General features: G+C 35.8%; 1 protein-coding gene across 5 annotated transcripts in view; it reads left to right on the forward strand.

Annotated features, from left to right (window-relative positions):
* The window catches only part of LCLAT1 (lysocardiolipin acyltransferase 1), a 201,072-nt gene that overhangs the window by 93,002 nt on the left and 94,442 nt on the right, over positions 1-13,628 (forward strand). The window lies entirely within an intron of this gene.

Genomic DNA, 13,628 nt, shown 5'->3' on the forward strand with positions numbered 1-13,628 from the left:
CTTGTGGACAGAATTGTGTGAGCACATGAGGCTTGGAACTTCTGCAAGCATTCCCTCTAAGAGGGGGAGGTTCTCAGACATCACAAGAATGGCAGACTAGAATGGGAGATCCTGGCTCCTGAACCAGCATTGGGGCCAGACTTTATTTTATGTGAGAAGCATAAACCCAAATTGTTTATATGACTTTTAGATTGGTATTCTGTTATTTATAGCCAAAAGTATCCTGATGTAACTTGCTTTCCCCCATTTCAGCAAGCCATAAGAAATGTATCTATTGTTTGATTTATTCATCCAGTAAATTTTAATTAAATGCTTGTCATGCATGAAAATTTTTATGAAAACCATCAAATAAAGTAGAATATTTTAAACGTATTTTAGTTCTGTTGCCTGGAAGACACACATACATCTCTGCTTATTTTTAGATATATAACAAATTATTTCATTTTAGCAATTCTACTAGTATTTGAAACATAAGTTTTGGTAATTGTTGATTTTGTAGTTTTGGTTGCCAGTGTTGCTTGGCCGAGATGAGTTTTGATGCATGGTCGGGGTGGTGGTGAGTAGTAGGGATATACTTTTGTTGACGAAAAGAGTCAAACTCTGTAAAATATTTGAAGAGATTTATTCTTAGTCAAATATGAGTGACAATGGCCCATGACATAGCCCTCAAGAAGTCCTGAGAACATGTACCCAAAATGGTCGTGGCACAGCTTGGTTTTATGTATTTTAGGGAGGCTGGGACATCAATCAAATACATTTAAGGAATACATTGGTTTGATTCAGAAAGACTGGACAACTTAAAGCAGTGGCTTCTAGGCTATAGGTAAATTTAAACATTTACTGGTTTACAGTTGGTTGAGTTTATGTGAAGACCTGGGATTAATGGGAAGAATTGTTTAGGTTAAGGTAAAGGATTGCAGAAACCAAGTTTTATTGTGCAGAAGAATCTCTCAGATAGCAGCCTTCCGAGAGAGAGCAGGTTGTAAAAATGTTTCTTACCAGACCTAAAAGGGTGCCTGGCTTTAGTTGATTATCTCCTGGATCTGGAAAGAAAGACAGGAAAACAAGGGGAAAGGGGATTCTCTATAGAATATGTATTTTTCCCACAAGAGACTTTGCAGGGCAATTTCAAAGTATGGCAAGGTAATATATTTTGGAGTAAAACTTTTTGATTTTTTCCCTTATGCCTGAGTAAGACTGGGAAGTCACAATATACAGGGTTAAACAAAACTCATCTGATGAGAATTTATGGTTTGTAGGGCATGACTCCCTAGATCCCTTAGAAAGAAATTTGGGCAAGATAAAAAATCAGAGCTTAGTCTCACTTTCCTCCATTGGGAATAAAAGAAAGTTCAATTCAGTTAAATCATCTGCCAGGCAGTTTACCAGGATTACCCTTCTTTCTGGAATTACATTGAGAACTAATTTTTTAGGATGGCATTGAAATCTAAATAACTTAAATGAAGCTTTTGTTTTGAATGTGTTAGCTGACTTCTGAATAGAGCTCAAGCCCTGAGCTGTGTGAAGTTGACAGTTTCTTTGGCCCGGAGAAATGGCTCTGAGCTTTAGGGTTATCTAATCAATCACTTACTGACATTACTGCAGTTGTTTACCTAAATTGGATATCCTGTTGATGTGTACTATTTCTAATACCTAAGCAAATTTACATTGCGTTAGGCTGCTAGATATCCCACATGTGAGCTAGGAAGTCTATTTCACCTCTAGTACTTTTAGTATCCTCAGGTCTGCTGAAAATTGAGAAATTCCTTTGCTTAAATTGATTAATTGCATTCTAGAATTATCTAAAAGATATGCTTTTATAATAGGGCAACTTCAGTAGAAAGCAGTATAGAATTTGGAGGGAGCTTTAGGGTTTTTAATCAGCTTTGTATTTGGTGGAAAAGCACAAATGAAATAAATCATATAATAGTTTTGAACCAACTTCGAAATGGCACTTTGCAATAATAATGGAAAAGATATGCAAGATGAAACCACTGTATCTCATAGTTGGTAACTTTAATAGATAATTTGACTCCAGTGCCTTCAGTTGTTATTTATCTTGTGGCTAAGTATTCGTATTTGTGCAGATACTTTTAAAGAGAAAGGCAACATCGTAAGACCTGGGGGCAAAATGAATTAGCTGTTGTATTTATTATATATGTCATTTTTAAAAAATGTGGCCTTTCCCCATTTATTTCTTATAAACAGTCTTACAGAAAATATTTTCCTTATGCTTAAAGTCAGATGTTTCTCAGTATTACACTATTGTGTAATGAATACCAGGCAGGGACATGTTATGTAGCCAAGAATTTAAAATGTTCTTTCACAATGAAAATAGTGTCAAAACTGTATCTTTAGAAATGTTGTTGCTGATAATCTTCAATTATTACAACTAAGTAATATGGTATAGTAAATGAGTTCCAAGTAAGATTATTTAGGTCTTGATTTCAGAATGGAAAATGGCCATTATTTGTGTATGTTTTAGTCAAGCAGAAGTTTGCATCAACAGATAGATGTTCTAAAGTAAACTTTTTATATGGAATCATTTTAGATTTATTGAAAATTTGCAAAAACAGTACAGAGAATTTTCCTATCTTTTTCACCCAGCTTGTTAACATCTTATGTGGTATATCTGTCAAAACAAGAGGTTAGTTTTGGTATAGTACTATTAACAATGGACTTTATTCAGATTTCACCAGTTTTTCCATTAATGTCCTTTTGTGGTTCTAGGATCCAATTGAGAATACCACCTTGGTTTTAGTCATTATATCTCTACAGTCTTCCTTTGTTTTGTGATAGTCTTTTCTTGCTTTTCATGGTGGCTTTGAAAAGTAATGTTTGGACATTTTGTAGAATGTTCCTCAGTTTGGGTTTGTCTGATGTTTTCTAATGATTAAACTAAAGCTGTAGGCTTCGGGGAAGAATATTGCAGAGGTGAAGTGCCCTTCTCATATCAGAGAGGTTCATGATATCAACATGACTTATCACTGGTGATGCTAATCTTAATCACTTGGTTAAGGTGGTATCTGTCAGGTTTCTCCACTGCAAAGTTAACTGTTTTCCCCTTTACATACTCTATCCACTAAGCACAGCCCACACTCAAAGGCTGGCTGTTGGGGGAAAGGAATGAAGCTCCACCTCCTGGAGTGCAGAGTATTTATGTATATTATTCATACTTCTGTGGAAAAAATTTGTCCCGACTCCCCATTTATTTAATTAGTGATTTAATTATATCAATATGGGCTCATCCATACTTATTTTATTCTTTAGATTATAATCTGATACTATCATTATTTTGCCACTGAAAGTAATGGCCAGCTTTGGCCATTAGGAGTTTTCTTTTTGTGAGACAGGGTCTTGCTCTGTCGTCCAGGCTGGTATGCAGTTGTGCATTCACAGCTCACTGCATTCTTGACCTCCTCGGCTCAAGCAATCCTTCTGCCTCAGCCTCCTGAATAGCTGGGACTACAGGTACATGCCACCATGCCTGGCTAATTTAAAATAAATAGAGAAGTGGGGGAGGGTCCTCGCTATGTTGCCCAGGATGGTCTTGAACTTCTGGGCTCAAGCCATCCTCCTGCCTCGGCTTCTCAAAGTGCTGAGATTATAGGCATGAGCCACAGAGCCCAGCCAGGGAGTTCTTGAGGGTTGACTCTTGTGTCCTTTTGACATACTACCATCTTTTTTCTTTTAACCACTTATTGGCACTTTATTCTCCAGGTTCATCTTGTATTTTTCCTTGCCCCATGCCTAGACTCAGCATTTCTCTAAGGAGCCTTAGATCCTTTTTTTTTTTTCTGAAGAATGGTGTGAGAAACTAAAATCTAGGCACTTATGCTCTTTATTAGTTTCCTTTGCTGTTTATACTACAAATAGAGTGGTTTAAAGGACACTATTTATTATATTACTGTTTTAGAGGTCAGAAGTCTGATGTGGATCCTACTGGGCTAAAATCAAGGCATTGGCAGGACTGTTTTTTCCTGTAGGATTGGTATGGGATCTGTTTCCTAGCCTTTACTAGCTTTTAATGGATGCCTACATTTCTTGGCTTGTGGTCCCTTCCTCCATCTTCAAAGCCAGCATTGACTGATTGAGTCCTTCTCACATAAGTACTAAGTCATCTTGTGCCTCCCTCCTCCACTTAAAAAAATTTAATTTTTGTAGGTACATAGTAGTTATATATATTTATGAGATTTCTCTCTTACCTTTAATGACACATGATTACAGCAGGCTCACCAGAATAATCTAGGCTAATCTCACTACCTTAAATTCATCCGATTAGCAACCTTAATTACCCTTTGCCACATAACACTATGCATTTACAGTTTCAGGAATTAAGATGTGGACATCTTTGGGAGATAATTATTTTTCCATACCATAAGTTAATTGCTCCTGGGATATCTTTGATTATAGGTCCTCTCAAGTAACATACTTAGGAATCAGTTTTGCAACAGGAAGAAATAGCTCACATAACAGCTCATTTAGAAAATTGGTCAAATTTCCAATCTCATACAATATAAAAGATGAGTTTGGTCTCATGTTAACATGAACTCCAAAATTGTAATCATAACCAAGAAGCCTCAGTGTCAAGCAAGATTTTTTACTGTCTGTAGGCATATATGATTATGTTTGTGGAATCTAGTGAAATTTGTAGTATGGCTGGTTTCTCTCCACTTTTTGGTGTTTCAAGTTTTAAATTATATCAAGAATTAAGTTTGTTAGAATATTATGCAGTTATTACTTGCTCATATTTTATACTTTGATTTCTATCTTGTATTTTCAGCACAGTCACATTTGAAACCTAATGATACAGGCATACTACAACAGGATTATTGCTGCAAAAAGGTCATAAAATTGCCTCTCATCAGAGTTTTTAAAAGCCTTCATGGAAATTAATCATCTTAGAAGAGGGATGTGGAGAGTGTTACCCAGTTTGTAATGTGAGTTCAGAAAAGATAGATCTTCTCTAACATTGTCTATCTAGCATTTAGCACCCTAACAGAAGTTGAAATTCTGAAAAATATAATTAGTTATTACTTAATTCCCTGATTTATTTGTATAACAACTATTGTTATGGACAAGTACACACTCAGGAAATACAGCATTTTCTTATGATCTTTGTGATAAAAGTTTATATAAAATTTACATCTATTCCTATTGTTCATTCTCATTTAATAGAGGCCTATGGGTAGCATTTCCTTGGTTGCATCCACATCCTTGATTCAGGATTTAAAATAATGTTGAAGGAGAAGCTGTCGATCTCTCTTCCACCTTGCTTTTTGTTTCTGGTGTAATATTCATAGTGCCATAGTAGATACCATATTGAGTTAATAGAAGGACAACAGTGATAAATTTTACTTTATTGTTGAGATTCACTTATGCATTAGGTAGATGTTTTTGTTATTTCCTTAACTATATTCATCTACACTGAAATGAAAAAAAAAGTTGTGAAAAGGCTTAGGGTTACTTTTTATTAAGAATGCATAATGCCAAAATATAAGATCATGTAAATATTTCTTTCTCCCCCTACACCACTCTAAAACTTGATAAAAAGGGAATATAAGTCAAAATTAATCGAGACCATCCTGGTCAACATGGTGAAACCCCGTCTCTACTAAAAATACAAAAAATTAGCTGGGCATGGTGGCATGTGCCTGTAATCCCAGCTACTCAGGAAGCTGAGGCAGGAGGATTGCCTGAACCCAGGAGGCAGAGGTTGCGGTGAGTCGAGATCGCGCCATTGCACTCCAGCCTGGGTAACGAGAGCGAAACTCCATCTCAAAAAAAAAAAGAAGTCAAAATTAGGTTCTAAAATGATGGGCTAGGTTTGGACAATGGAGTAAGCCCAGGGATTACTTACATCTGCTTTGAGAAGGCAATGCTGATAACATAAATGAGGTTTTAGAAAGAAGATAGCGGTAGTGGAGCTATGCCAGTATATACAGATTCTATCTTTATAAACCTGCCAGACCCTCGTCTGAGAAATTCAGGTTAAAGACAGAATATCCTGCAGTGGCAAAGTATGAAAAAGACAAATTATATATGCTAATTTTAAGGATACAGGTTGCACTATCATTAGCTCATAGAAATATGAAATAAATGTCATAAAAATGTGTTTTTTGAGGATCTCAACGTTAAGAAAAATCTGAGTAATACTTTAAACATGGATAAAATTTGCATTGATGACAATGAAATAGAAAAAAAACCAAAAACCTTGCCAGGTATTTTTGTGATTTTTTTTTTTTTTTAATGGGGAAAAAAGAAAAAAAATTAAGCTAAAGGAAGTAAAAGAGATTCAGAAACATTGACGTGAAGTTTCTAGAAGATATAACAAAATATTAGAAAAGTTTTATAGCAAAACCTCATGGATATTGCTACCATTTCCTTACCATATGGGGAGCAAGAGGTATTCTCAGTTGGAATGCAGAAATACATTCGACCTGTCAGCATTGTTCAGTCTAGAATATCCTTTACAAATATGAGACTCTGCAGAATTAGTAAACATTTAAGGAAAAAACAGAAACAGTATCTAATACTAAAAAATGGAAAATCTAATCTCTGAGGAATAAATAATTCTCTGAGGAGAATTTAAACTATGTGTAATTAATACCTGTGGAAAGATTCAAGTATATATGCAGAAATAACATCAAATTTCGTGTCAGACTGCCTGTGTTTGAAATGTGGTTTTACCACTCACCATGTCTTTAGATCTCAGTGTCTCTAGTTTATACGTCCATAAAAGAGGGGTAAAAATTTTACTTAATTCATAAGGTTGCCTTGAGAATTAATTGAATTAATGAGAAATGCTTGGAACAATATTAAACATAGAGTAAGCACTGAGTAAACATTTTTACTATAATTACACAATTTGTTCCTAAAAATGGCTGCTACAAAAAAAAGGACCAATTGCAAATCTTGAAGATTAAGAATATGATTTTTGAAATAAACTCAATTGGTAGGACAGGTGTAGCTGACAAATTAGTGAGTTAGATGATCAAGCTGAGGGATTATCCTTACACTTGTCAAATGGCAAAGAAATAAAAAGTATGAGAGGAGATATACAGAAGTTTTGATATCTAACAGAACTTCCAGATGAAAATATGAGAGAATGAAGAGAAAAAGTATATATTTTCTCAAATGGAAGAAATGTTTTTGATATTAAAGAAAGACTAAAACATTGGAAGAGTTTACCAAGTGCTAAGCAGAATTAATGAAAAAAGTTCCATACCTAGACTAACACTGATGAGTTTCTATAAAACTATGGGTAAAGAGGAAATTATAAAAGCTTCCAAGGGAAAGAAATAAAGCATCCAGTTAGGAAAACTTTGTTATCTGTACACATTTATATAGCTGGATTTCTTAGTAGCTATATTCAGTGATAGAAGGCTACAGAAAATAGCTTTGATATTCTGAGGGGAAAATGATTTAGAACCTCAAAATTCTGTTTTTAGCCAAACTAGCTTCTAAAATTGAGAACAAAACAAATACATTTCAGGAATGCAAAGACTCAAACATTTTTAAAAATGAATTATTTTGAGGAAAACTAACAGAAAGATGTAGGCAACAAGAAAAAATGATTAGCGAAGAAGCCAGCAAACTTACCATCAAATGTAAATAATAAAAAAAGTTTTTGTCAAGTTTAAGGAATGTATTAGTAATAATAATAATTCTAGCAATTATTATATAATTGCTTTTGCAGTATAATAGTATTTTTTTGCAACTGTTGGTGATTTCTACAAATCTTGTAAGAAAGGCAAGAGGAAAGCATATCCTTTTTATCCTTACTATTTTAAGAAATTTAAATTTAAACTAAATTCTTTTTTTTTTTTTTTGAGACGGAGTTTCGCTCTTGTTACCCAGGCTGGAGTGCAATGGCGCGATCTCGGCTCACCGCAACCTCCGCCTCCTGGGTTCAGGCAATTCTCCTGCCTCAGCCTCCTGAGTAGCTGGGATTACAGGCACGCGCCACCGTGCCCAGCTAATTTTTTGTATTAGTATAGACGGGGTTTCACCATGTTGACCAGGATGGTCTCGATCTCTTGACCTCGTGATCCACCCGCCTCGGCCTCCCAAAGTGCTGGGATTACAGGCTTGAGCCACCGCGCCCGGCCCTAAACTAAATTCTTTTAATTTAATTAGTGGTAGAATTGAGGGCATGCTTTTTTGTTTGGGGGTTATTAACCCAATGTTGGTAGAATTAGATTTTTAAATACATTTGTCAAAAATGGAAGGGTGAAAAAATTTTAAGGGCAAATTCTAAAAGAAGAAAGTGGGGTATACAGTTTCCAAACCACTACAACAGGGGCCAATAAACTACATCTGTAAGGGACTAGGTAATAAATATTTTAGGTTGTGAACCCAACTATCTCTGTTGTACCTATTTCCTCTGTCACTGTAACAATGAAGCAGCCATAGGCAATACACGTAAACAAGTAGGTATGGCTGAATGCCAATAAAACCTTATTTATAAAAAAGCACTAAAACTTTAATTTCATGTAATGTTTTCATATCACAAAAACATTCTTCTTGTGGGCCATACATGCAGAGACAGGCAGCAGAGTGGATTTGGTCCATGGGCCATAGTTTGCTTCCTTCCCCGTTAGAGAATAAAGGGAGGGAATAAAGAAAATTAATTTCAACTAAGACAGAAAATGGGAGAAAAATGGACTAGGGTAGGGGAAGCAAAAACCACAAGGGAGTATAACAAACAGGAAACGTAAAATGAGATGTTAGGAAAAGAAAAGTTATCCCAATAAATGAGAACAGCATAAACTTTTATCATAAAGACAAGAAATTCTCAGGGTATAGCCTAAATGATAACAAGGTACTAGATAATTAGGGTGTATCTCTTCCGTAGAGCAGCACTATTAAAGTATGATTTCTACAACAGTACCAGTCAGCAAACTGTTAAAATTCTACAATAAGAAAAGAACAGAAATAGAATAAGTATTTAGAAACTGTTATAATAATATGACATTGTTACGACATCCATGTGTGAGATTATTTTTCTAGTAACTCATTGTATTTCAAAAAACTCAGTTCATACAAGTTTGGAAAATTAAAAAGAAAACTGATTTGAGAATTGTTACTAGAGAATACAATGCAGTTGTTTATAAAATGAAGTAGTTCCATATGTATAGACATGGTCAATGAACTAAACACATTGTAGGACAGTGTAGAAGGTATGATCGTGTGTGTGTGTGTGTGTGTGTGTGTGTGTGTGTGTATGAATGACTAGTCTTAACTGGAACTAACGTGTTTTTTTTAAAAGCACCAATCATATATGTAACAAATTTTCAAGGGTAGAAGAATTCATATCAATTTTTTTTTTAGATGGAGTTTTGCTCTTGTCACCTAGGCTGGAGTGCAGTGACATAATCTCAGCTCATTGCAACCTCTGCCTCCCAGGTTCAAGAGATTCTATTGCCTCAGCAAGTAGCTGGGATTACAGGCGTGTGCTATCATTCCCAGCTAGTTTTTGTATTTTTAGTAGAGACGAGGTTTCACCATGTTGGCCAGGCTGGTCTCAAACTTCTGACCTCAAGTGATCCACCCACCTTGGCCTCTCAAAGTGCTAGGATTATAGGCTTGAGCCACCGTGTCAGGTCCACATCAAATTTTTAATCATGATTACCAGAAAGAGATTATGACTGGTAGAATAGGATTGAAGGAAGTGGTAATAAAACAGTATTTTCATGTTTTAGTCTGCTTACATTTGTATTATTTGACTTTTTTGTTTTACAGTACATGTATTATGCTTTTTAAATGTTTTATTTAAATTAATAATCTCTTGGCCTTTTAAATAATTGCTACTGGCCAATTGAATATCCATTCAGAAAACAAAAAATTTTAACCTCTGCTTCACATAATCCACAAAAATTCATTTGAAATGGATCAATCATAAACTGAAGTGTGAAAGTTAAAACAGTAAAGCTAATAGAAAAACACATGGAATAATGTCCTAATGAGTTTGGGATAGGCAGAGATTCCTCAAGTGGGATACAGAAAATACCAAGTACATGGAGAAGATTATATATTTATATTCTGTATATGTGTATGTGTGTGTCTGTGTTTATACCTGATGAACTTTGTATCCTAAAAGCTACTAAAAAAAAAAGACAGACAAACCAATTTAAAAAATGAACGAAAGGTTTGAAGAGGTACTTCACAAAGAAGAAATCTGAATGACTAATTGGAATATGAAAAAGTGCTCAGCATTATTATGCAGGAAATGCGAATAAGAACTACACATGAATTCTAATGGCTAAAATGAAAAGAACTTGTAAGATTAAGTGTTGGGGAAGATACAGATAGAGCAATTGGAAGGATCATACATTTCTGGTGGGAGTGTCAGTTGGTATCATCACTTTGAAGAACTGGTGCTATCTACTAAAGCTGAACAGACATAAACCGTATGAGGCAGCGGCAGCAGTTTTACCACTGGTTATCTATTCAACAGAATTGGGTGTTCATGTTCAACAAAATACAGGTACAAGATTATCTGTATTAGCTTTATTCCTAATAGACAAGGAATCTTCATCAAAAGTATAAATAAACTGTATATTGGTACACAGTGGTATATTTATATAGTTGACACCAGCAATTATATTGATACTGGCATTGTAAAGAAGAAAATACTGCCACACAACAACATAGATGAATCTGATAGACAAAATATTGAGCATAAGAAGCAAAATATATAAGAATATATACTATGTGATTCTACTTATATGATTTATGGTATTAGCAGTTGGAGCAGTGGTTTCCTTTTGGGAGGGGAAATACTGACTGGGAATGGGACACATGGGAACATTTGGGGATTTTAGAAATGTTCAATTATCTTAATAGGGTGATAACCAGACATAGATGTGTATGAGATAATTTATTAAGCTCTATACCTATATACTTACTGTCTGCACACTTCAAGTAAGTTATATCTCTATAAAAATGTTTAAAAAACACCAACTCATTCATTACCCACTTATCTGAAATTCTGTCATTATTATATACCAAATCCTTAACATATTCAAGGACTTTTATCTAAGTCTGGCATTTTTGTAGGTGTACTTCTGATTTAATCATTGTTGCTTCATAATACACTTGTTTGATGGTTCACGTCTTTCCTGCTTATTATTCTATTGCAAAGTTATCTTGAATATTCTCACTTTTTTATTATTATAGATCATCTGTAGCCTTATTTAATTTTTGGCTTTGTCTGATAGCCAAATTCTCACATCCCCTCAGGCTATTTATATTTTCATTGGAGACCATTGGCAATACTGGTTCCGTTCAAACACATTGTATAATCTCTCCATCTCTTTCTAGTTAAGTAATTGTTTTCATGTGGCTCCTGCAAGTTAATTAGGTTTATTTCTGCACATTTTTGTTTAGTATTGTGAATAGGAACTCTTTTGTTACATTTTACAATCCTTGATGTAATATTCTTGATATTATTGTAACTTGTTAATTATAACAATAATACCTACTTGTTGAATGCTCTGTGCTAAAGAATCTTATTTGTTTCTCACGCCATTCCCCCTCAGGTAAATACTGTTGCATTGTGCTCATTTTACATTTGGGTCTGAAGGGTGAATAGCTGGCTTGTGGTGGTTTCACTCCAGAGGTATACTGCTTACACACATTGCTCTGTTGGCCTACGTGTCCTTCGATGAAGGACAGACGTGTGTGAGGGGGCAGTGTGGGGTCACGTCCAATATTGGTGGATGAGACTGACGTTATAGTGACTATTAACTGGATGCTTATCAGCAAGACCTGTATACTGAAGTGAATTTTTTTGTACATGCTTATTTATATCTGTGAAATACAATATTCTAGTTTGGACTTACCCAAGCCAAATAAAGTGCGAGTGTGTGTGTGTGTGTGTGTGTGTGTGTGTTTGTGTGTTTGTATGTTTATTATTTATTTTATTTTTTATTTTTTTGAGACGGAGTTTTGCTCTGCCACCCAGCTGTGTTGTTGTGTGGCTGGAGTGCAGTGGTGCAGTCTCATATCACTGCAATCTCCGCCTCCCGGTTCAAGCAACTCTCCCACCTCAGCCTCCCGAGTAGCTGGGATTACAGGCAGCCACCATCATGCCCAGCTAATTTTTGTAGAGACGGGGTTTCATCATGTTGGCCAGACTGGTCTTAAACTCCTGACCTCAGGTGATCCACCTGCCTCAGCCTTCCAAAGTTCTGGGATTACAGGCATGATCCACCATGCCTGGCTGTGTGTTTAATCATTGGTAAATAATTTAATGATTATTTTTATGTATTCTCAGGGTACTTCTGTATTTACCAAATGATGATAGCTATTGTCTTAGTTGGTTCTTTGTTTGCAAGGAACACCAGCTGAAATAATGAGAGTTTATTATTCCTCTACTCCTGCATGGCAGGAAGAGAGGTGAATTCTCATGGATAGCCAAGAGGTAAATCCATAGACTGGCCAGGACTTGTGGAGATTAAAACTGTCTCCCAGGATCTGGAGCTTTTGCCCTTCACTCTCATATGCTTTTTTTTTTTTGAGATGGAGTTTTGCTCTTGTTGCCCAGGCTGGAGTACAGTGGCACGATCTGGGCTCACTACAACCTCTGCCTCCCGGGTTCACGTGATTCTCCTGCCTCAGCCTCCTGAGTAGCTGGGATTGCAGGCACCCACCACCATTCCTGGCTAATTTTTTGTATTTTTAGTAGAGATGGGGTTTCACCATGTTGGCCAGGCTGGTCTCGAACTCCTGAGCTCAGGTGATTCACCTGCTTTGGCCTCCCTAAGTGCTGGGATTACAGGCATGAGCTACAGCTCCTGGCCTCTTATATGCTGTTTTTATCCTGCCTTAGCCCCTCTGCTTGTTGGTCTGTCCATTTTACTGTATCCTACCAACTCGTCTGGGTTCTCTGTGGTCCTAGGTGAAATTTCTGAGGGGGAACATTTGGTTGGCCTAGATATTTACTGTGTTTGCCCAAGCTTTTCATGCTCTGTGGGCTATTGGACAGACTGTTGGATTGGCAGCCTCAGTTAAGTATCTACCATAGTAGTTCTAGTTATTGTGGCCAGGGAGAGATGGCTGGTCATCTGAAACATGGAAGCTTAGGGCTCCCTCTTCAAGGAGCAAGGGTGATTTGCCCTAGAGAAAAGGAATGTAGTCACAGTGTACACTCTGATTAATGTGTCTAGTAACATTCACAATTTTCCTAGTTTTTTCAATGAAATAGAAAGTGACTAATAGTGAAAATAGCAGTTGCATTTAGAGACTGAGTAGTATTAGAAGGAAAACATTAAAGAGAATGCTTCTTATATACTTGACAAGTCCTTTACTTACTGCTTTGTAAGCTGGCAACATATGTTCTTTTATCTCTTGTAGGTATCTTAGTTAAAATATCTGCTTAGTTAGGATTGTTAAAATTTTGGATAAGTTTGTGATAAATACTAAGGAAATTTTTTTTCTTAATATTTTAATAGCTAGTTTTGGCTTGAAAAGATAATTTTGAGAGTTTTGCAAACCTCAGGATTACCAAATTGCTTTGAGGGTATTCTCTTGTGTGTGTGTGTGTGTGTGTGTGTGTGTGTGTATGTGTTAGTTATTTAACCCAAGATAAGTGCTGAATTTATGGTATATCATGAGATGTTTAT

The sequence above is a fragment of the Aotus nancymaae genome, unplaced genomic scaffold (assembly GCF_030222135.1).
Source record: "Aotus nancymaae isolate 86718 unplaced genomic scaffold, 86718_ANA_hifiasm-v0.15.2.pri h1tg000057l, whole genome shotgun sequence".
NCBI lineage: Eukaryota > Metazoa > Chordata > Mammalia > Primates > Aotidae > Aotus > Aotus nancymaae.